Source organism: Protopterus annectens, chromosome 5.part0 (assembly GCF_019279795.1).
Source record: "Protopterus annectens isolate FY-2018-M chromosome 5.part0, PAN1.0, whole genome shotgun sequence".
Classification (NCBI taxonomy): domain Eukaryota; kingdom Metazoa; phylum Chordata; order Ceratodontiformes; family Protopteridae; genus Protopterus; species Protopterus annectens.
The window spans coordinates 374,985,819-375,009,224 of record NC_056735.1 but is presented as its reverse complement, the minus strand read 5'-3'; the positions used below and the strand labels follow the sequence as shown (position 1 = coordinate 375,009,224).

General features: G+C 42.2%; 1 protein-coding gene across 1 annotated transcript in view; it reads right to left on the bottom strand.

The window, feature by feature from the left end:
• ARL6 (ADP ribosylation factor like GTPase 6) overlaps positions 1–23,406 on the bottom strand; it is a gene marked incomplete in the record, with an annotated part of 560,842 nt that overhangs the window by 495,255 nt on the left and 42,181 nt on the right.

The window sequence follows — 23,406 nt, the reverse complement described above, 5'->3', positions numbered from 1 at the left end:
GTATCTATCTGGTTTAACCGGGGCAGGAGGCAGAGAATCTGGGTTAAGGGCAGCCTCAGAAAATACATCCTGAACAACATCCAGTGCAGGAGGAATAGCCAAGGGCCTATGCTGAGGCAAAAACAAGAATTCTCTTAGCCTTTTACGAGAATCAGAATAATCCTGGCCTTCCCATTTGAAATGTTCCCTCATGGAATGCAAAGTCTCAGAGAAAGAAAAATCTTCTGGAGGGGACGCAGAGGGAGTAGTGTCCTCAGCCTCCGAATCAGAATAGGGAGGAAATCCTGAAGTTCTTCCACAGAAGAATCTGACTCATTGGAAGACTGAACCAAATCCTCCAACTCTGTCTGTACCCTGGGCCTCTTCTCAGGGGGGGGCATAGAACCCCTAATTAAAGTTATCAAATCTTCAGCCATCTTTAACATGTGCTTCCTAGGAGCTGGACCCTGGGGACTAGCACCAGCAGGGGCAGACTTAGACTTAGAATGGCTTTTGCTTTGAGAAGGAGGAGGCCTAACTACCCTATGAGGGGAGGGAACCACCGACATCTGAGAAGCACCCTCAGCCTGGCCTAACACAGGAGAAGCCACTTCCTGTAGTAACAAAGGCTCCCCTTGAGACTCAGGTAAACTTTCAGAAGGAGCCGCTGAAGTATTCGGTGGTTCTACAGAACGGGCGTCCGGAGTGGACGACTCATCCTGTTTGGACCGCAAAGCCTTCTCTTTGCGTTTCTTAGAAGAACCAGGCGTCGGAGAATCCGACGGCATGTTGTAATTACAATGTTTACCAAACACAAGCTTAGCACAGTCCAACCGACGTTTAATAGTACGCTTGTTAAAAGTAGCACAAAAGCGACACCCAACCACGTCGTGCTCAGGCCCTAAACAAGGAATACAGAGTGAATGGTAATCCCTATGGGGAATCTGTTTCCCACAAGAAATATAGTTATTAACTTTTTCTGACATCCGTCAATACTGAGGCAAGAAAAAGACAAAAGTGTCCCCAACGGGGTACTTAGCCCAACTTGGTCTCCGGTCTGACACTCAAAAACCGACAATTCCAGAACGCCGAACGGCACTTGCAAAAGGCTGCTTCTGCTTAGGACCACGCGGCAAGAAAGACTGAGTATATGGCGTCGGTCATGCGCATTTGTACTGACACGTACTGACGTCAGTCTCGGGCGCCGATGACCGACGCCGTTCTAGCCCTTTGGTATTCGGGCCGATTGTGGACAGTGGAATACCGATATGTAAGGACTGCAGCAATGGGAGACGAAGAACATCTGACTTCTGATAGTGGAAATGTGATGAGGAGGTAGAGATCCTACCTGTGTTGTAGAATCCAGAAGTATACCAATGAACTCCAGGTATTAGATTTGATTTGGCATAGTTTATTGTTTGTTATACCCAATGACCTGCAAATCTGGAGCAAATAATTAACCTGGCATGCAGAAGGAGATGCTTGGAGTGGGCACTGAGGAACCCATTACCTAAATATGGAAACACTTGGAATCATACCTCTCAACCTCTTAGTGCAAAATATTTGGCCAAAGACGTGAATAATGGGGGGGGGGGGGGGGGCAGAGGCCCAAAAATAGGTACAACGTAGAAAGTTGATAGAATAACAGTTTTTACATTAGCATGAATTTTCTGAAGGGTATGAATTCTGAAGCTCTAATGTCTGTCATTATTTTCTGAATTCAGTCTTTAATGATTTGCCAGTAATTTGCCAGAAAAACATAATTTTGTTAAAAATGGACCAAAAATATGAGGCAAAAATCTGGACAGTCTGCGAAAAATCTGTATAGTTGAGAGGTATGCTTGGAATCTTTTTAGTCTCAAGTGACCTGCCACCTGCCATACATTTTGCAAATACCCTGGGGGCTGTGGTGAGTCGAAAGGGCAGGGCTTTGAATTGGAAATGACTGGCTCACAGCTGAAAAAAAAAGTGTCTTCATGAGCATCTGTCTATTTTAATAAAATAGCACACATCCTGAAGATCTATCGAGCACATCTAATCATTCTTTTGAAGAAAAGGAAGAATGGAATGTACTGTGACCATTTGAAACTTTGATTTCTTCACATACTGATTAACTTTCTTAGATCCAAAATGGAACATCGGAAAGCTTCTTCCTTTTGGAAGAAGGGGGTAGGAAAAATGGTATGTAACAATCTCTGGATATTATTCTTTGCACCCATGAATCTTGTGTTATACTTGTCCATTCATCCGGGTGCAAGGACAATCAACCCCCAACTGCCTCCAGATTTGGACATTTGGGCAGCACTTCAGGAGCTCTGGAAGGACCTGTCTGGAAAATAATCCCTGAAACTCTGATTCTGCAGGTCTCCCCTGCCTCTAAGGTGACGTCTTCCATTAGAATTTCTTCCTCTAACTCTGGAGGAATTATCATTGTGTAAATCTTGAAAAGGTCCCTGAGATTTTTGGAACCATATTTTCTTACCACCTATCTGATTCCTGGAAAAGTTTCATAGAGGGGTAGAAAATTTGATTTCCATGGCAGACACAGTCTTTCCATCTTGTTTGCTGTAGGTAAGCATCTATTCTACTAATGGCCCAAACAAGGAAGTGCCATCAAATGGGGCATTGATACAGGACATCATAAAAGGCTCTACAAAGTTGCATGGCCACATCCAGGCATCGCTCCTTATGTCAATGCCTGAACCGGCTGTTCATGAAGTACTTCAGCTGTATGAGATATCAACCTCATCAAAGTGTTTGATATGGAAAAGAGTGGCCAGTTGTGAAGATGTTCTTTTGAAGTCCTGTGCAGACATGGACTTGGAGAGAATTTGATAGCTCACTGGTCAAATCTCTCTGAAGCCTAGTAAAGTGTGCCAGGTAGTTTAGTGACCTCAGGGCAAAGGTTGCCAAGGCAAAGACTCACTTTCTGAATCTGTCTAATGCCCTGAAGAGCTCTGTTTTGCTAGCTCTTTCTTGGTGGCTGCTGCCACCACCACAGCATCAACTGGGACTCCTTTGCTCCAGTGGGGTCTGTCTGTTGGTGGGGCTAAAAATGTATTGGGTCTTTTCGGAATCAGTTAAACAGTATCTGGTTCCTTCCAAGCCCAGTGGGAAACCAAATCAATAAGTTCATGCACGGGGGTAACCCAAGACACAGACGGGCCAAAAACAAAAGCCTCAAAAAAAAAAAAAAAAAAAAAGATTCTTCAGGGGAGGAGTTTTGAGAAGACCAACCACCTTTCTATTTTAGGATTTCTAAAATATCTCCAAAGGAGATGTCATCTGATGGTGATCTGGGGGACCCCACTCCATCAAAATCGGTATATTTTGTGAGTGACTTTATCAGCGAGTCAATGCGTCTCCTTTTGCATGTTCTCTTCCAATGCACCTCATCTGCAGGATGTTCAGGTGAGTTGTCGGAAGAGACAGGAAGTTCCTCTACTGGAACTGGTTGGACACTAACTGGAACTGGCTGTCCCTGTGGAGTAGTTCTAATTGACTCAGAGCTCGGAACTGATGAGAGAACAGAGATAAGATCTGAAAAGTGAAAGGGCAGTTCTCTTGGGAGAGGAAAAGCTCTTTCCACTACCTCAAAAGCAGTCAGCCCCTGAGAAGCTTTGATCTGCCCTCTTGGAGCCGAAACTCACAATGAAATTAGGGCTCGACCTCCCTTGGAGCTGTGCCTCGAGGATAGAACCGAATATGAACTGTCCAGGGCCGAGGCTCCAAAGGGAAGAGATAGATCTGACAAAATCGGAGCCGAACCTATCCCTTAGGATCTGATGTCGACACTTCAGCTCCAGAACCCATTCTGATCAGAGGGTATCAGTGCAGACCCAGTCAAGGATATAGTCAGAGTGGAAGAAAAAGCTTTCATTGGATCTGACACTGGACCTCTCGGGATTTCAGATCTTGGGATCCTCTGATCCAACCAGTGCTTTTGAAGGAGCTGGAATGGTCCTGGATGTCATAGGCATACTCAAGGATCTAAGGGATGGAGCTGCTGAGACCCTCATCTGGATCTGAAATATGAAATTTTCACATCAGCCTATGCACAGCTACTTCTGATAAGCTTCTGGAGGACCTATAAGAAGTTGTGGATGGGGGCCTGCAGTGTTTCTTGGGTGTCTGAAATAACTGAGCAGGCATGGTGGGGGATATGGGTTTAATAAAAAATTCTGGCGTACGACTCCTGTGAGATGTACCATGCTTCAGAACAGAGGACCTAGGAGCGTAAGGTGTTGTAGTAGGGGAGGCTCAAATAACAATGGAAACAGAAGCCTTTGGATCTGAGTATTTCGGACCCAAGGGTCAGATCTTTGGATCAGACAATGTCAGATCCGAAATTTTTCTTATTTTGGTCGAAGGCTCCAATGAAGACATTAGGGACTTCAGAGGAAAGCTTTTCTTTTCCACCAGAGCCAATTTACTTCATTTTGAGGGGGGTTGAGCCCAGAAGTAGAAGTAGTAGCTGGTAGCAAGCCTTTTAAAATAAGTTTGTTATGCCCATCTGCCAAGGCCCTAGGATTAAAAGTAGAACAAACCTTACATGCAGTGTCTAAGTGTTCAGGGCCAAGGCAATACACACACTCCTTGTGGGCATTCGAATTAGGGATTTTCTGCCCACAAGACGTGCATTTTTTAAATCCAGTCAGCTTATCCAACATGATAAATATAAGCAAAAAATCAAACAAGTAAAGTTTTTGTTTAGGAAAAGAAGAAAAGAACAGATTACTAGCAACAGTGGTAGAATATAGAAAATACCCCATTAAGCTAGAAAGAGTAAGAACAGATAAAGGAAATACCAACAGAACCAAAAAGGAATCCTGAATCGATTCTGTACTCTAGCTGGTCTGGTGTTATCTCCTGAATGACTCACTCTTCTAGTGGCTTTGATATTTCTGCTAGTGCTAATCCCCTCCGACTGGGTGGAATATTGGGGATTCTGTTTTTGTTTGTTAGGGGAAAACAAAGGGAATAATATATCCTCTGGTGATTATTTTCATCAGCATAAATTTTGAGTGATGATTCAGAGATCATCAAGTGCAGAAATAAGTGCCCCCAGATGCATCCAGAGTGAGAAAGACCTGCAACCATTCAGGAACAATTTAGGGGGCTTTCGATACATGAATCTCAAAACTCAAAACCTTTGATTCTGCAGTTCTCCTCTACCCCTGGGGTAATGTTCATTGAAGTTAAATCTCACTATTTCTGCCGAAGCATCTTGGGCAAAACTCTGGGACTTTCAAAAACATAGCTTCTTTGCAATCTTCTTTTTCTGGCAAAAGATGTAATGAAGAGGTGAGCTCTTGCTGGCCCTTGAAAATTCTGGGGAGAAGGTGCAAGTCTTGCACTGGGCCATACCCATATCCGCAGCAGGTCTACAAGGTGAACAGCCTCTAGCATGTTAGAACAATGTAGGTAAGGGAAGTCGGCAAGCCAGATCTGTAACTTCAGGATAAGGATTGGCTCAAAGTGCTGGGTCGGTCGGTCTAAGGCGTGAAGCGGGGCTGGGCATCTGGGTGAGGCCGGGGAAACAGAGGCGGTGACTCTGGATGCACACCAGGCCCTTCCTGTGGATCGACCCGGCTGTGGCAGGCATCGTCCAGCAGCTAGCAGCTGACTTAGAACTGGTGTGGACCAGGGGAATCTAATTTTTTAATTAAAATAAAGCATCATGAAAGCTCGAGACAGGTGTTGATGCAATGTGATTTCTGCCCAGTGCGCTGAATAGCCAGGGAATTGTTATGGCTAGGCTTGTATAGGCCCTAGGGCTGATAGCCTAGTACCACCCTATGAACCTATGAATGTCAAAGTGAAGAAATCAATGAAGTGCGGATAAATGGTGAGAGTTAACTGTGATATGACTCTCTTAAGGTAGCTGAATGCCTCAGTATCTAATTAGTGATGCCCATGAATGGATGAACGAGATTCCCACTATCACTACTTACTATCTAGCAAAACCACAGCCAAGGGAACAAGCTTGGCAGAATCAGTGGGGAAAGAAGACCCTGTTGAGCTTGATTCTAGTCTGGCATTGCCTCATCTGCCATTACTTGCTTTCTACCTTTTAAACCTAAATTTGTATCTATTCTAGTTTCTTGCTCTAATTACTGATTTTTTTTTCTTGATAATCCATAATTATCCCTTCAATACCCAGCTTTTCCTTTCTGCTTTTAATGCCTTGATGTGATTTTCTGTACTATAGCTATCTTTTATCTCATTCATTCCTTCTTTCAGCTTTGGGAATTACCTAGTTTATTTACATCATACAAATTATTGATGATTTCTTTATGAAACCACATGTAAGTGTTCTTGTAACGTAAAGCTGTTGATTTCTTTATGAAACTTTTTGGATTGTGTTTTCTTTAAATTGTTTGAAACTTTTTGAAATGTCATGTTAGTGTTATTATAACCTTGAAGCTTTTCTTCCCGGGGTCTCCACTGAAAATGGACTTTTCTGACCCAGTGGACCTTCCTGGTAAACAAATGTCAATAAATAAATAAATTAAGCAAAAATATCTTATTTTGAGGGGAATGCCTACAACAGACAAAGTTCTTGCCCTCATGCTCATTTCTAGTGAGTATATCCTAGACCTTTGGTCCGAAAAGGGTTGAACCACTGAAGGCAGCATTGATGAAAGATGTCTTGAATCCATCTTCAAAATCAAGGATCTACATCAAGGTGTGCCAGTGAACAGCAATACCGCCGCCTGCCATTCTCAAACTGCCATCAGTTGTATTGGAAAGCAACATGTGGATACACTGGTCATTAACTGAAGGACAGACAGCTGCATTTGGTACGTCAGCAGGCAAGTTACCTAAGAGGGATTTGGAAAGTTCTCTAGTCAGATCCACCTGGAAATGGGTCATGTGAGGGATAAATGTCACTGAAACAAAAGTCTGTTTCCCCAAACGTGTGCAATGCCTTGAACTCCCTCTTAAGGGGATGGATGGAGGTGCTCTGTTTGAAAGCTCCTTTTTAGTGGCTACTGCAACCATCATGGCATCTACCAGGGGATCTTTGCTCCAATGAAATCTGTTCCTTGGTGGTAACAATATTTTAATTGGGGTTCCTGAGAAAAAGTTCTACTACATTGGGTTCCTTCCAAGCTTGCTGAGTGATCAAAACAATGAGCTCATCAGTGAACAGGACCACCCAGAAGATAAATGAACCAGCCTAGAAAGCCAAGGAATACAGACTTTTCTGGGTAGAGGACTTCCATGATCACCTCCTTATCTGCTTTATCAGTTCAAGGATGCATACAATGGATATGTCTTTAAGAGAGGACCTTAGGGATCCCTACCCTTCCTCAAAGTTGGTATCCTCAGTGAGTCATTCTTGGGAAGAATCAAGATGTCTCCTATTCCAAGTTCGTTTCTTGTGACCTTCTCCAGTGGAAGGCTCTGGAGAAGGTTCAAAATCAGAGGTGGAACTCACCATGCAACAGCCCTTCAGGCTTAAACAGGTTGGATGTCCTTGTCTGGTAGGATGAGCAGAAAGTGGGACAACAGGATCAGAAGGAGTTCAGGACAGTGTCAAATGGGTACAAGATACCTCCTCTCTCAACCAGAAGAGAACCCTCTCAAACGCCTTGAAAACCGATATCAGTGCTGAAGAAGATACACCTGGACCCAAAGAGGCCAAAGAAAGGACATCACCAGCTGTGATACTGCTCAGCTGCAAAGCAGACATCAGAGCAAAGCTGTCAAGGACCAAAGCACCCAAAGGAAGATACAGAGACAAAAACTTTAGTCATCCCAGATCCCCATACCTTGGCTCTGAGACCCTTCATGATCCGATGGAGCTAGAGTCGAAAGTGGAGGTGAAACTGAAGTTAAAGTGGACCAAGCTCTCAACTCAAAGGGCCTCTCACTGGTGTCACTTGGAACTGTGGGCATCAGATCCGATGGCCGGAGCAGAAAACACATCCATTGGGACCAGGCACTGGATGACCCCATCTGGATCTGTTTCTGGAGAAATTTCTGCATCACCCTATCGACATACACTTCTGAAAGTCTCCTTTATTGACAGAATGGACTTGAAATGTCTGACAAGGCTTGTGCATTAAAAAATGTAGGTGAACTAGAGAACTGATGGGTCAGTCTGTCTTATAGTACTGAAGAGTGAAGCCAAGGACTGGATGGCTCTGGCAAGAAATGGTATGGTGAAGATGGAGATTGGATCCTAGGCTGCACCTGCCTGTGAAAGGATCCATGTGCCTTAAAACCTTCAGCTCCAGGCCAGAAGGGCCTAACAGATTCAGAGATTTCTTCTTGGGATTTCTCCTTTTGCTTTTCTTTACCCATCTCTCCATCTCTCTCACCCTTTCTTTCCTTTTCCTTGGAGGACTTTGGCTTATCTGGCTTTTTTTTTTTTTTTTTTGCAAAAGGAGAGGCAAAAGCCAAAGCTGAGGAAGTCAAGTTTCTCATTTGGGCAGGATCACACCCTGGAATAATAGCTTATTTCTTACATCTATAACAGGCCTGGCTCCTAAGGAAGTGCAGGATTCACACTCAGTGTCTAACTGATTGACCGTTGTATGTGAGTCCTGTGAAGGGATCTTCTGTATGCAGACACTACATTTTTTTAATGCACAAGCCTTGTCAGACATTATTTTAATGCCACCACCACCAACAATAACCACAATCACAAAAAATGGCAATGTCAAGGAAAAAAAAAGATTATTAACAGTAACACTAAGTAATCTTATTCTAGGAATGCAAAAACAAGGAAAGAAATAACTTTTTTCCATTCTTTTTTTTTAATTAGTGAGTTGGAGAGGATGGGTGGGAAGAAACTCCTGAAACTCTAAAAAACAGTTTAAAATACAATAAACTACAGAAACCGTCGAAAGAAGGAATATCAGTACACCAAAAAGGTACAAGAATGTAAAGCTCCACAGGAAAAATGCTTTCAGTAAGAAAATAAGTCACTTATTTAACAGTTGAGCACTGAACCCTCGCAATCACATCTTGACCAAACAGGCAGCAAATGAGATCTAAGGTATTGTTGGGGCTGGAAGGAATTATGGGTAGTGGAGAAACATTAGCCCTAGATCCAAGACTGAACCCTTGCAATCACATATTGACCAAACAGGCGACAAATGAGATCTAAGGTATTGCTGGGGCAGGAAGGAATTATGGGTAGTGGAGAAACATTAGCCCTAGATCCAAGGGCTTGAAAAAGGGCACACAGGTCAAGTCCGAACAGATCTGATAACCCCATTTGTTGAGTTAGATGGAAAAGATAACATCACATATACATATCTATATATATATATATATATATATATATATATATATATATATGTATAGCCATAGATCCACACAGACAGCAAAGACAGACATACACATGCATTTTACACACACACATTTCTATACAAGTGCATATTGACGTGCACGAACATGTGTGTGACTGTGTCTGTGTGTGTGTCTGGATCAGGAATGTTTAATCCAAAGACGTACAGTCAAAAGGTATGTATTGTAATTTGAAAGTGCTGAATGGTAGAGTTTGTCTCAATGTGACTCTGTGTGTGTGTGTGTGTGTGTGTGTGTGTGTGTGTGTGTGTGTGTGTGTGTGTGTGTGTGTGTGTTCTCTTATGGTGTGTGCACATTTTGTCATAGTGTTGAGTAAGTATAGTCATGTTCTAGTGACAATGGTGTTGGAAGATGACAGTTTGAGGAATACAAGTGTGTTTTTGGGTTTAATGCAAAAAAGTATTGAATATTCTGAAATTTTGGCATGGGGGTGACATTGTGTGTGTGTGTGTGTGTGTGTGTGTGTGTGTGTGTGTGTGTGTGTGTGTGTGTGTGTGTGTGTGTGTGTGTGTTGTGTTGTCTGTGGTTTAGTTTTATATGATTTAGTAATGCAATGTGACATTGTTACAGAACTTAAGTTTCTGAAAGCTCAGAAAGCCAAAATTCCTTGTATATATGGGATTCCTAAAGAACATAAAACAAATTATCTTCCTCTATGCCCTACTGTAGATGCAGGTGGTTCTAAGACCCAAACATTAGCAATCTATGTAGATAGGAGTTTAAATATTACTTAAGGATACATGGCATTTTTGCATAGTGTTACACCTGAATTATATTCATCTGACTTAGTAGTTTTAACAGCTGACTTTATTGACTTGTTTACAGTAAAACCTCACAACCCAAGTTTCTTGGTTCAGTGAATCTCTGCTATGTATGGAAGGTTATCAAGCAGAGATGTTAAGTAGATTGCTTCATTTACAGAATTGGTTTTAAAGAGTAATTTTATTTATCTTGAAGGTAAATAATATCACCAAATTCAGATTTTGCCATGGAAACATCATGTGTCCCCAATTTATCCCCAATATAGTTTTTTGATTCTGGGAAAAGGAGTATCCTGGGGATTCAATAAACTCCGTGTAGGCTTAACACAAAGCCAATATGGAGTGTACATGTTTGCGTAGTGAGCAGTAGTGTTAATTGCATATGCATGCTACCCACCAAGTTTAAACAATAAACAAGCATAGTTTTGTGGCCAGCAACAGTTGTGTTGGCCAGGAAAACATATAAAGTAATACAAACAGCAGCAGACATGTAAACCTGTTTACTTATGGGCAAACTAGGTCTGCGTGTTTGCACAGGATGCCACAATGATTTCCAAGGTTATTAATAAAGCAATGTATATAGTTCCACACATTATATGAAAGTGTATACAGTGCAGAGTATTGTAGAAGCCTGTTTCAGGCATACTGAACAAAAGTGTAAATGATCCGTAAGAGTACAAAGACTGCATTATATATAAACAGTCAGGGGAAGTATGTGTATTGAACAGAGACATGCAGATGATTTGTAGGAATGAACACAGGGCAAGAGGACAGATAAAACATGATAGTGTACAGCAGATGAGGGCATGTCAATAAAGACAGTTGTAGCATGAACACTAATCACATATCGATATGATATAGTACAGACTGTACAGTGAATATATATTATGTGACTGTCACACAAGGTCACATAACAACGGAGAAGATTCTTTGTGATATAAGCATCCTGACATGAACAATAGAGAGGACATATATGACGGATGGTATATACAATAGGGTTTAGGTGCATATTGTGAAGTTGTGCAAAATGAGTTGCCTGAATATGACTGTAATGTCAGCAGAGGTCTCATCCAAGTGGGACACATGGTAACAGGCTCATGGACAACAGCAGACTTAAGCACGCACAATCATGAACAATATCAGAATAATACCACCAGTAATCCCATATCTCTGTCATCAAACAGGGCTCAAGGGAAGTCTGGTATCCCACATGTGACCCAGACAAAACATATGTGATTGTGAGTGAACATAGATGGCTCTGCAAAAATACACTTGTACAACTATTATGAGTTGTCAACAATCAAGTACACTGTCCTAAAACTAACAGCTGCTAGAGGTGTTAGGAGGGGCACTGCTATACCTGTTTGCGACACTGATCAATCCAGGCTAGTTGACAGGTGTGCATGGCATATATATGGCACAATCCACACTGTCATAAATGTAACTCATGTCATCAATATTGTCAATCAGCTATATATGTACTGTGTCATCACAGAACATATATCACACATGCATCTGGTACAACACCTTAATGGGGGATTCTACATCATCAGACACTAATGTTTATGCAACAAAAAAGAATACTTGGGTATGGCCATTAAGATGTGTGGGAGCTCACTCTTGGCAAATGTGGTACACTTGAGTAACGCATCCTTAGAAGATGAAAATGGGTGCATTGTACTAGTTAATGGTGCGATGAAGGCTGTGAATTATGGAAGTATAATGGCCTTTGATGTGGATGTCCTTCTCCAGTCCTCCAGAAAGCTGTTTGGACAAAAGATGTGTATGTCACTCCTGATGTATGTGACTTAAACAGTGAAGAGGAAAGGGCCTAGCACACAGCCCTGAAGTACGGACCTGATCACTGGACTCTAGATATAGGTCACTTCACACACCAATATATGTGTCACGTATGTGATCCAGTGATCTATCCACTTGGTGATACAGGTATTTATGGCCAATTGTGGCAGTGTTGCAGTAATACCTCAGTGTGGATTTGTATCATAGGTTCATAGGAGGTTACTAGATTAGCGTCCCTAGAGCCCTTTCAAGCCTAGTCATGTTAGTTGCCTCATCTGTCATTATTAAGTGAATGTATTTTGCAGACCTAGTCTATGGTCAACACCAACTCCGCCTGTCCATGGACATGGTGCCACCCCTGGGGTGAATTTGTGGTTTCCCATCCATTTGTCCAGGTTGCTCTTGAATAGGGTGAGTGAGGAGCTCTGCTTCATGTGAACTGGAAGTTTGTTCTAGAGGAGCAGCAGTCTCAGAGACATATTTGTCTCCCCAGCATGTTCTGTTAATGTCACAGGCTAGCTCAAGATTCCTATAGCAAGTGACTCTTGTGCCATTAGGTTTATGTGTGTGAAGCATATCCATCAGAGCAGGGTGGGAGATTGCCCTTTAGGCCAGGTACAAGTCTCCTCTCAGCAGCCCTTACGATACAAAATACAGTGACAGGGCTTTTAGTCTATCCATGTACATCATGGTTTGGAGGCCCTGTATTTTCTTGGTGAGGAACCTCTATGACCTCTCTAGCTGCTGCAAGTGTCCGTTGAGGTATGCACAAAGGGGAGCAGTGTATTCTATTACTGGTCTGATGAGGGTCAAGTACAGTGGGGCTACAACATCCTTAGACCTGGATGCAATGCCCCTACTATGCGGAACTCAGTGTACAATGCTCTCCTTACCACAGAGGAAACTTAGTGGCCAAAGTTCAGATTGCTATCTACCTGTGTTCGCAGGTCTTGTACCACTGGGTTTGAACTTAGCGGAGTGTTGTCAATGCAGTAGTTAGCGGGGAATTCTACTTTGCCAAAGGTAATAATAATGCACTTTTTTTGCATTTAGTTTCAGACTGTGGCTTTGGCACCAATCATTTGTCTGTGCTAGCCCTTCCTGTAGTATGTTAACATCCTTGGGGGACTCCATGTTTGCACCCAATTTGCAATCAGAGAACTTGGTAAGCCAAAGGTTGTCTAATTTAGCCTACACTTCCAAGAAGTAAATTCCAAACAGTAAAATACGCAGCACAGAACTTTGTGGTACGCCACTGGTGATGTGTCTAATGGTAAAGGTGGAGTCATCAACTTTGACAGTATGTGTTCGGTTGGTGAGCCAAATGGCTACCCATCTAGTGACATAAGGGTTAATCCCTAACAGAGAGTTTTTTTCAATTATATGAGTTGGGGATTTTGTCAAAGGCCTTGGCCAGGTCAAGATAGGCAGTATGCACTATCTTAGTTTCATCAAGAGCTTTGGTGACTTTCTCAAAGAAGTCCACCAGATTTAATAAGCATGATCTACACTTAATGAAGCCAAATTGAGTTGGATCTAGAGTTTGAAGGTCATCAATGTCCTTGTTGATAAGGTCCCTGATGATGCTTTCCCTGGCCTTGCAGATGAGACTGGTTAGACTTATGAATCTATAGTTCCCAGGATCTGTTGATGCCCCTGCCTCTTTGTGCAACAAGACTACTGTTGCTATTTTCCATTTTGCTGAAACAAAGCCAGTTCTCATGCAATGGTTAAACAGAGTAATAAGTGAGTCTGCTAAGTCCTGTTTCAGATTGCATAATAAGCATCCTGGGACGTTATTTGGACCCATTGAGGCAATGTTTTTGACCTTGGAGATGAGATCTGATCTCTAGAGATACCAAGCAGAGGACAGGTGTCGGGGATGCTTTGGGGGGTATGGCCAGTGGGGCCGGGGGGGGGGTGAAGTCTGCATCAAATCTGTTAGGTTGGTGATTTCCTCAAATGCAGTACGAGTGGTACCATCTAGTACCAGTTCTGCACAAAGCTGGGCATTCCCTTTTATGTTTTGGATGTAGTTAAAGAATGCCTTATGATTATCCATAGCTAGGGACACTATTTTAGCTTCATACTTAGCTTTAGAGGATTTCACAAGATTTCTTATTTACTTATTCAAGCTGAGGAGGGAATTCTTTCTCTGCTGAATCAGTTCCCTCTTATTCTTAGACATCAGTTTCTACCTTTTGTTATATAACCTGTTTATAGTTGAGGTCCAGCAGAGTGGCTTCTTTTTTTCAGGAGGACCTGGTTTTGATCTGGTCTGGTACAGCTGGGTCTATATAGCTGCTTACGTGTTTGTACAGGGCATCTGAGTACACCTCTGCATAGGAGACATTGTTGTCTGTGAGTGTGGGAGGTACTAATAGTTACTTTGAACAAGACAGTTTTAGGGTCCGACCTTACCAGGGAAGGCATCACACAAGGGGGGGGGAGTGCAGTGACTCCCCATGTTGGTGAGTACTATGCCTAGGATATTTGAGCCCCTTATTAGGGTGCAGACTATCTGTTCCAGCAAATTTGAATTAAAAAAGTGCAGGAACCTCTGGCGAGAGTGTTGGCACTCATATTATTTCACCTAGTTGATGGAAGGATAGTTGAAATCACCCAAGACTAAGATGCTGGGCTGTATGGAGAGTGATTCCAGTAAGTCCGGGTAGGCCATGTGCTTTTCTTGTTTCATGGTTGGCGACCTATAGCTAGCAATGATGTGGCAGGATATTTTGCCTAGAGATAATTGAACATGGAGTAGTTAAAGAGTCATAATGTTTGACCAGTCTCAAGGTGTACTTAGCTTTAATGAAGATGGATATTCCTCCACCTTTGGTTCTTTCATTCTCATTTTGTGGTCTGAATATGTGGAAGGCACTGTCACCTTACACAGCCAGAGTGCTCACTATGGCCTTGAACCGTGTCTCAGGGACTGTACAGACACTATCATCTTCCAAGGTGAGGAGTGCTTCCAGGGAGTGCAGTGTCATGTTTAAACTTCTAGCATTAAGCAGCAGAACCCTGAGTTTGTCTCGGGTGAATTTTGTTACGTCAAAAATATTGTTGTTTTGACATTGCCTACAAAAGGCACTTTGGGGAGGCAAATGCCTTTGTCAGTATCCGAAAGCCTAGAGGAGAAAGGTGCAGACATCTCTGGCAAAGCAGAGTGGCCTGTCAATCATGTCATCCCAGGCTAACAGATACTGGTTGCCCCTGGACTGATACCAGATAAGTTGATCATTTTTTGTTTATACTATGGCATCATCCTGGGAGAAGGTAGAATGCTGCTTCGGGCTAAGGTCATACCTGCTTGGGACACACAGTCAGAGTTCAGTCATGTCTGTCTTCATACAGTCCAGAGAGGTATGTGTCAAGTCATTCACCCCAACATGAACTATGACTGACTCATAACAGTACTTGGATACTGGCAGCTGACAGGCAGCTGACTGTGACTTTCTTGTTCAGTCTGGCGAGGGGAATGTGTTTGTCTTACTATAGAGTCACCTATGACCAGGACATTTGGTTTAGAGATGTTTTGCCTTAGAGGCTTACTTGTCGAGACACATTTAAATGCATTACGTGGAGTGGCTTCTATTTGCGTAACAGTGTGTGCACTTTGTTTACATTTGGGAGGCCTCTGAACTTTGTTAGACTTCTAGTGAGTACCTCCACGTATGTGGGTCTATGTGTTGGGTCTTTAGTTTATATGAGAAGAGTGTGTACTGACAACCTGTTTGGTATCTGGTTTGTTGTTACATGAAAGAAATTATTCCAATTTCATAGTGTACTTACATCTCTCACATACAGTATTTGTTCGCTGTAAGAGTAAATGGTTGTCAGTATACATGAGGCAACTACTACATTGCCGCAGTATTCCCACGTCAATCAGCCTGGCTGAAGAAATCATGGGAAACTGTCTGTCCGTTACAGCATGTTTTTATTGTATGTGCTATTAGGGAAAGGAGTGGGCTGGACTGACCAGCTTTTGCACTAAGACTATCAAGAGCTGATAAACTGAGGGTTGTGGAAGATAGTTGCGTATTGAGCAGCGTTGCCACACCTAAGTTGCCTTTAGTGCAACAGAGAAGCTTGTGATGGTTCCACTGACAGTTGTCTAGGGGGAAAATTGTGTTTCAAGGCATTTGTGTCAATACAGGGCACCACTAACCCCCCCCCCCCCACTGTGCAATGCACAGCAATGAGCAAACACACATTCACTGTGTATTTAAGTATCACTCAAGAGACAATTAACCAGTGGAAAAAAAAATGTGAAATGTTCAGCCTAGATAATTTACAGTAAGTGTCTACCTCTCACGTAGATCAAAAACAGATCTCTTCAAACAGAAAACAAAATGGAGTAGGTAAAACAGAAAGCAGGTCTATCAGCCACAGACAAAAAATATAGGTTTACTTTCCTCACCCAGCAGGGAAGCAGCAGCAGTGCTTTAGTTTATGTAGGCTTGAAATCTTTTCAGCAAATGCCTTGGCCTGGTCAAGTTCCCCGAGATGACAGTGTTGTCATCACGCATGCCCTTTTTAACCTTCTTGGGACATCTAGTAACAGACAGTCTTCTATGCCTGACCATCTCCCTTAGGAGAAGGAGGGCACTACAGCTTCAAGCAGTCCTCTACTGCCCAAGTCCACCAGGCTATATGCTTTGCTGGCTTTCCTTAAGAAGGGGCAGTTTTTAAAGTGCCCTGCCTTACAGGACCATACTGAAAAATCACTGGATTTTTTTTAGCTTGGTCCTGGAAGGCCATTATGCGAAACACTTTTAAGTTCTGCCACATGTGAATATTCTGATGTTCTACTCCTTTGAGGGACTCCATTCTTGAGAACAAGGGCAAAGGCTCTACTTCCAACTCTTTTTAGTTCTAAATAAAATGGAAGGCTTCCATACCATCCTGAACCCCTAACAATGCACAAGAACCTCCGTTATGTTAGGTTCTGGATTGTAACTCTCCAGTTAAAGCTTTTGCTGCATGACTTGCAAGCCACCTGGTTAGTATTTAATATCTTCAAGACATTGCATGCTCAGCTTTTACCTCTTGGCAAGCTTATAGCCATTTACTGTTCAGGATTGTTCCTTGTCCTAGACCCACAGAGGATGGTCCCCAGTGTCAGATTTAATAGATGCATTATTGCTGTATCAGTTGCTGTGTAAGGACACTTCCCTGTGCTCGAGTAGCCCTTTGCAGAATCTGCTGTTGGAGCTCCCTGTATTGTCAGGCAAGTATATATTTGAGTATATAATTATTAATTGAAAGTTCAATGATTTGAAAGAAAAAAGCAAACTGTCAAACTGGTCAAATTCCTGATGAATTGAAAATGCTAATTCTCAAGCTCTCTCGCTCCATTTACAAGTGTTTTACAGGGGAACAAGCCTCAATACACCTGTAACTGCAGAATCAAGTAGCAATGAGGAAAGGAGGAATTGCTAGTTCCCATTGTACCGCATTTGTATGCAAAAGCATAGCTCACTTTGTGGTCATGTGCATGCTCTTTTATTTGGGCCATAGCACAGTGAACTTGACCAGATGTGCTTTCAAACAACCCATATATAAATATTGTTGTGGGGTAGGTTCCACTTCTTTAGTGTCTTCCTGATTTGTAGGAAGTTGGCTTGATCAAGTAGTTGGAGGTGAACTGCCAAGTTCAGAGGCTCAGCATGCTAAACTGTTGTAATTAACTTAATTCCATGCACTGGCATAAAGAAAGGACACCAAGTAATGAGGAAGCTTCACATACTTCAGCAAAGAAGTAAGAATATCCTAACTGGAGAAACACCAAAGAGGGTCTTTTCACAAATCAGCTGATGTGGTAAGAAAGTATATTAGTTAAGGAATATAACATTAGATTGCAGAATATTCTGTAAAACGTGATGATTTCATGTTTTGTTTACTTAAAGTATGTTAAATTTGTTCCGTGTCTCATTAAGGGGCACAGTGTTTTAATTTTACTGCAGTGTAGAGACTACAAAAACTGGTTGTCAGAGTTGCACCTTTTGCATTTCTATGTATAATTTTGCAGTTTGTGTAACATGCCATTCATTTAAGCATGTATACAGCTTGTTGCAAGCAAGATTACCGCTGGCAGACTATCCATCATCAATTCATTAGTTCAAATGCCTTTTGGCCTTGCCATTGTGAAGACTTTTAGTAAATTTGTTAAATAATCACACATGTTGTAAACACTGTTTGTGACAGTGTGTTGTAAATTAATGGATTTCTGTGTAAATATTCAGTGTGAATAATGTGGGCTTAAATTTTTGTCTAATTATGGAGAGAACAGATGACAGTGAATTCGATATTTGTGCTCAAGGAGCTGAATTACCAACAGTTAGGTTTTGTGTCGAAAATTGGGATATACCCATGTTACAGATATCGCTGCAGTACAGCAGTAGTACATGAAACTGCAGAACTCTGTTGATCTAGTTTAACGTGTTGCTCCCATTACTTTCTGCAGGACCTGACCCATTCGCTACACTAACAGTACCAGATCAGCCCATTCGATCTGGAGGGACAGGAGCCGGACATTCTTGATCCACACCAGAACTCAGTGACCCATTTGTTCCTACTCAGATATTCATGAGGTGGTGTGTGAAAAAGTTAGCTGTTAAGTGAACACTTACAATAGTGCTTTAAAAACAGTGTTGAAAGAATAACTACTACAGTTCTCTTGTCATATATTTCCCCCTAGTATTTCTGACACAACCTTTTTTTTTCTTGTGAGCAAACGTAACAGAATGTTTTTCTGGCCCTGATCACAGTTAGAGTTAAACAACTGCAAAAGTGTATTACAGTTAACATGTGAAGGATAATATATGACATATTTATAAAAAAAGGTGTAGCAATGGTCATGCTCACATATGGGATTCAAATATTTATAAAGGAATGTGTAACAATGGTTATGTTCACATATGGGATTCAAATATTGAAAACAGTTATAATTTGCAGTTCTACATTTTGCAGTATAATTTTTTGTGCAATATTTTTAAGTCAAATTTTCAGCACAATATTACTTTCACTCTACATTATAATTTGTTGCACAAAACAACTCTCGATTTATGGGTTGGGAGAGTGGCCTAATGGTTAAGGTGTTTGCCTTACAAGCACAAGGTGCAGGGTTTGAGTCTCACAAGGGATAATTGGCTAGGCTTACAATGGCTCACAAGGGCAGTTAGCCTAGTACTAACCTATGAACTATGACATGGATGTATCCTGAACAAATCACACATGTCTTTCTCACACAGCTGGGATATTACCAGTGTCCATTTAGAAAAGGTCCATGTTGGTCTACCTCACAGATAAGGAGAGTCAGAATGTGTCCATACATGCATGCATCAGGTGATGTCCCCACCCAAGTCAGATGGATACATGTTGATGTACACCCTTCTGTGGGAACATATTCCATCTGAAGGCTGTGTTGAAGTATGGATCCAACAGTGTCTGGTAGGTCCACTTTTTGAGTCTCACTATAGGCAATCTGTGATGTTGACATGGCCCACTGACTCTGTGTTCTTAGCAGTACACAACGCATACATGTGCTGCTCCCCTTAGCAAAGAAACTGAGTGATGTTTGCATGTACACTTTGGCTGATGGACAGTGGCGACGGGGGGGGGGGGTGACATGTGAGACAAACTGTCAGCTAGCGGATTGTCTATTTCCTCTGGTTGGGTATGTCGGGTGGCATTCACATGCACATCTGTACTTAGTTGTGTATTCTACTTAACATTTCAAATGTATTGGAATAAATGATTTGTAAAAAGACCTACAGATACAACCATGGTCATTCTTCACATTCCACACACTGGTACTATGCACACAGTTGTACAACTGTAACAATGCCATATACTTACATCAACTGCACAACATATGCCTATATGTGTTTCATGGGCAAACTGTGTTTGAGCAGCCTGATGCCATATCAGGACACATTATAGATCAGTTGTTTGTGGCACATGACAGAACACTTCCTAACACAAATGCTAACAGTCAGACAATGGTGCTGCTGACCCCCTCAATAATCATTGGTTATAGCAACACAACTGCATATACAGTGAATTCCAAAAGACTGCAGTTCTATCAAAATATGTGATACATTGTGTATATCACAGCATAACATGTGTATGAGACAAGACATATGTGACCATGTAATCAATATGAATTTATATTGAGGTGTGTCACAGAGCATTTAATGATGGTATGTAGACACTTGCACACCTATGCCATACTGTAATTGTCACTGTGATGGTAGAATGGGAATTGTGTTGATGGTTGATCTGCTCTACTACAACACATGTCTTAATATGCCAACAATATACATATCATACCATATCACTCACATCACTGAATAACAAGTACTGTTATGACTCTATCATGGTTCATGTTGGGCTGAATTACTTGAGATGTACCTCTCTGGACTATATGAAGAGACACATGACTGAACTCTTAGATTATGTGTCCCGGGCATATATAACCCTAGCCCTAAGCAGCATTCTACCTTCACTGAGGATGATGCCACAATACAAACAAAAAGTGATCGACTTCAACGATTGGCGTATCTTCTGGTATCAATGCAGGGGGATCCAGTATCTCTCAATCTGGGATAACATGGTCAACAGGCCATGCTGCTTTGACTGAGATGGTCTGCATCTGTGACCTTTAGACTGCTGGATAGTGGCAAAGGTGTTTGCCTCCCCCATAGTGCCTTTTTTAGGCAATGTCAAAGCTTTCAGAAAATAAGCACTGAGGATTCTAAAAGTTGAGAGACTGCAATCCAGGGCTTCTCACAGCTTGAATCGCAAAGGCGATACTAACTTAAAAAATAACCACACAAAGATTGAATTCCATCTGATGAACTCAATCTAGCCAGACACGCTTCCAAGTCAATTTAAGAGAATAAACTCAGTCCTCGATCTACAATCTCATATTTTCCTATTTCAAAAGTTGAAAGATTCTGACATAATAAAATCCACTGGAGGCAAACTCAAGGTTCTGCTGCTTAATACTAGGAGTCTAAACATGAAGCTGCACCAGAGGAAATTGACAACCTGCTAGCTGACAGATTTTGTGCAAATGTCACCCCTCTGGCCCCACCAGTCATACACCAAAGCATACTTGACACCAGTCCTCTGCCTAGCATATCTAGACATCAGGTCATATATGTGCTCTCCAAGGCTAAAAACATGGCTTCAGTTGTACCAGACAACATCCCAGGTTGCTTACTAAAGCAGGGCCTAGTAGACCCAATTAGTGTCCTCTTTAGCCATAGCCTGAGAGCAGGTTTTGTTCCAGCAGAGTGGAAAACATCAACAGTAATCCCCTTACAAAAAGGAGTGCCATCAACTAACCTTGGGAACTATAGACCCAAAAGTCATCTGCAAGGTCATAGAAAGAATCATCATGGACTTTACCAACAAGGACAGAGATGACTTTCAAACTCTAGACCCAACCCAATTTGGCTTTGTTAAGGGTAGATCATTCCTATTAAAGGTAGTACACTTCTTTGAAAAAGTCACCAAAGCCCTGGATGAAGGTAAGACAGTGCATACTACCTGGCTAGGCTTTTGACACAATCCCCCACTCTGGCATCACTGAGAAACTCTCCCAGCTGAGGATTAACCCTTATGTCACTAGATGGGTAATCAATTAGCTCACTGACAGAACACATACGGTCAGTGTTGGTGACTCGACCTCTTCCAGTACAGCACTCACCAGTGGCGCACCACAAAGTTCTGTGCCAGGCCCTTTACTGTTCAGAATCTACTTCTTGGAAGTCCAGGCTAAAGCAGATGGCCTTTGGCTTACCAAGTTTGCCAGTGATTGTAAATTGGGTGTGATCAATGAATTCCCCCAATTATGTTAATATATTACAGGAGGAGCTAACACAGACAAATTTTCAGTGCCAAAGCCATGGCCTAAATGCAAAAAAGTGCCATTTTTAATGCCTTCAGCAAAGTGGAATTCCCCGCTAATTACAGCATTGACATCCCCTCTAATTACAGCATTGACAACACTCCTCCAAGGCTCAAACCCAGCGGTGAGAGACCTGGGAATACAGGCAGATAAGCAATCTAAACTTTGACCCAAAACATTCCCACAGTGGTAAGAAAGGCCTTCTACATTGTGCACCTCATAAGTAAGGGCATCACATCCAGATCTGAGAATGTTATAACACCACTGTACTCAACCCTCATCAGACCACTAATAGAGTGCAATGCTCTCTTTTGCATGTTCCTCACCATACACCTGAAGCAGCTAGAGAGACTACAAGGGTTTCTCACCAACAAAATACAGGGCCTCTAAACCATACTATGATGTACGTGGAGAGAAAAGAAAGCCCTGTCACTGTACTCTGTATTATATAGGCTGCTGAGAAGTGACTTGTGCCTGGCCTACAGGGCAGTCTCTGACCCTGCCCTGATAGAAATGCTGGACATTCACAAATATAATGGCACAAGATTCACTCTCTCTAGGGATCTTAACCTAGTCTGTGACATTAACAGAACAGGCTTGAGAGACCGATATGGCTGATGACATCAGCAGAGTCTGGTGAGAGGAAGATGGTAATAGCAGTATCTCACATGCTGGTGTAAAATGCTCTCTCTAATGTCAACCAAGTGAACACACACACACACACACACACACACACACACACACACACACACACACACAAACAGTTGAATGCACTGAGAACAAAACCCCTCTCAAAGTACACCGACTAGAGACATCAGTATTTACCACAAGCACCACAGCACAAGTCTGAGTTGGAGAGTGTCAGACAGCACTTTATAAGTGATGACATCAGCAGTGTCTGTTGATAAGATCTGTTGAGAAGATGGTAATAGCAGTGTCCCACATGCTAATGACAAATGCTCAGACAAGTGAACACACACACACACACACACACACACACACACACACACACACACACACACACACACACACACCAGTTGACAGTAGGGAGAACACAGTCCCTACCTAAGTACACTGACCAGAGAACTCAGTACTTAACGCAAGTGCCATGGCACAATTCTAACTTTTACAAGACTGCAGGACAATTTACAGTGGATGACATCAGTGGATATTTGAGAGATGATGGGAGGTCTGAATGAAATGGATATGTAGGCATGCAAAACTATCAAAATAATGGTAATCCATGGGATTGTAGTGATGACTGCAGGATACACATTTATGTTCTTCTGACTAGACAGACACACACACTCACGCGCACATTCATGCGCGCATGCGCAATCACGCGTGCGCACAGTCACATACGCTCACACTGACTATGTATTGTCAGTACAAAGATGTCCATGGTATATAAGAAAGCATGTTTTTTTTCTGTAGTGTAAGAGGACGCATTGTGAACAAGTACTGAGAGACCAAGTTTCAAGTGCATGGGTGCAGTGAGAGATAGCAACAATGCAAATATGTGTTCTTTCCTTAAAAAGTGCCTTCCCTTTGTTTGTATTTTTACATATACTTTCATGGGATGAAGACTAAATGGACAGTAAACATAAGTAATACATG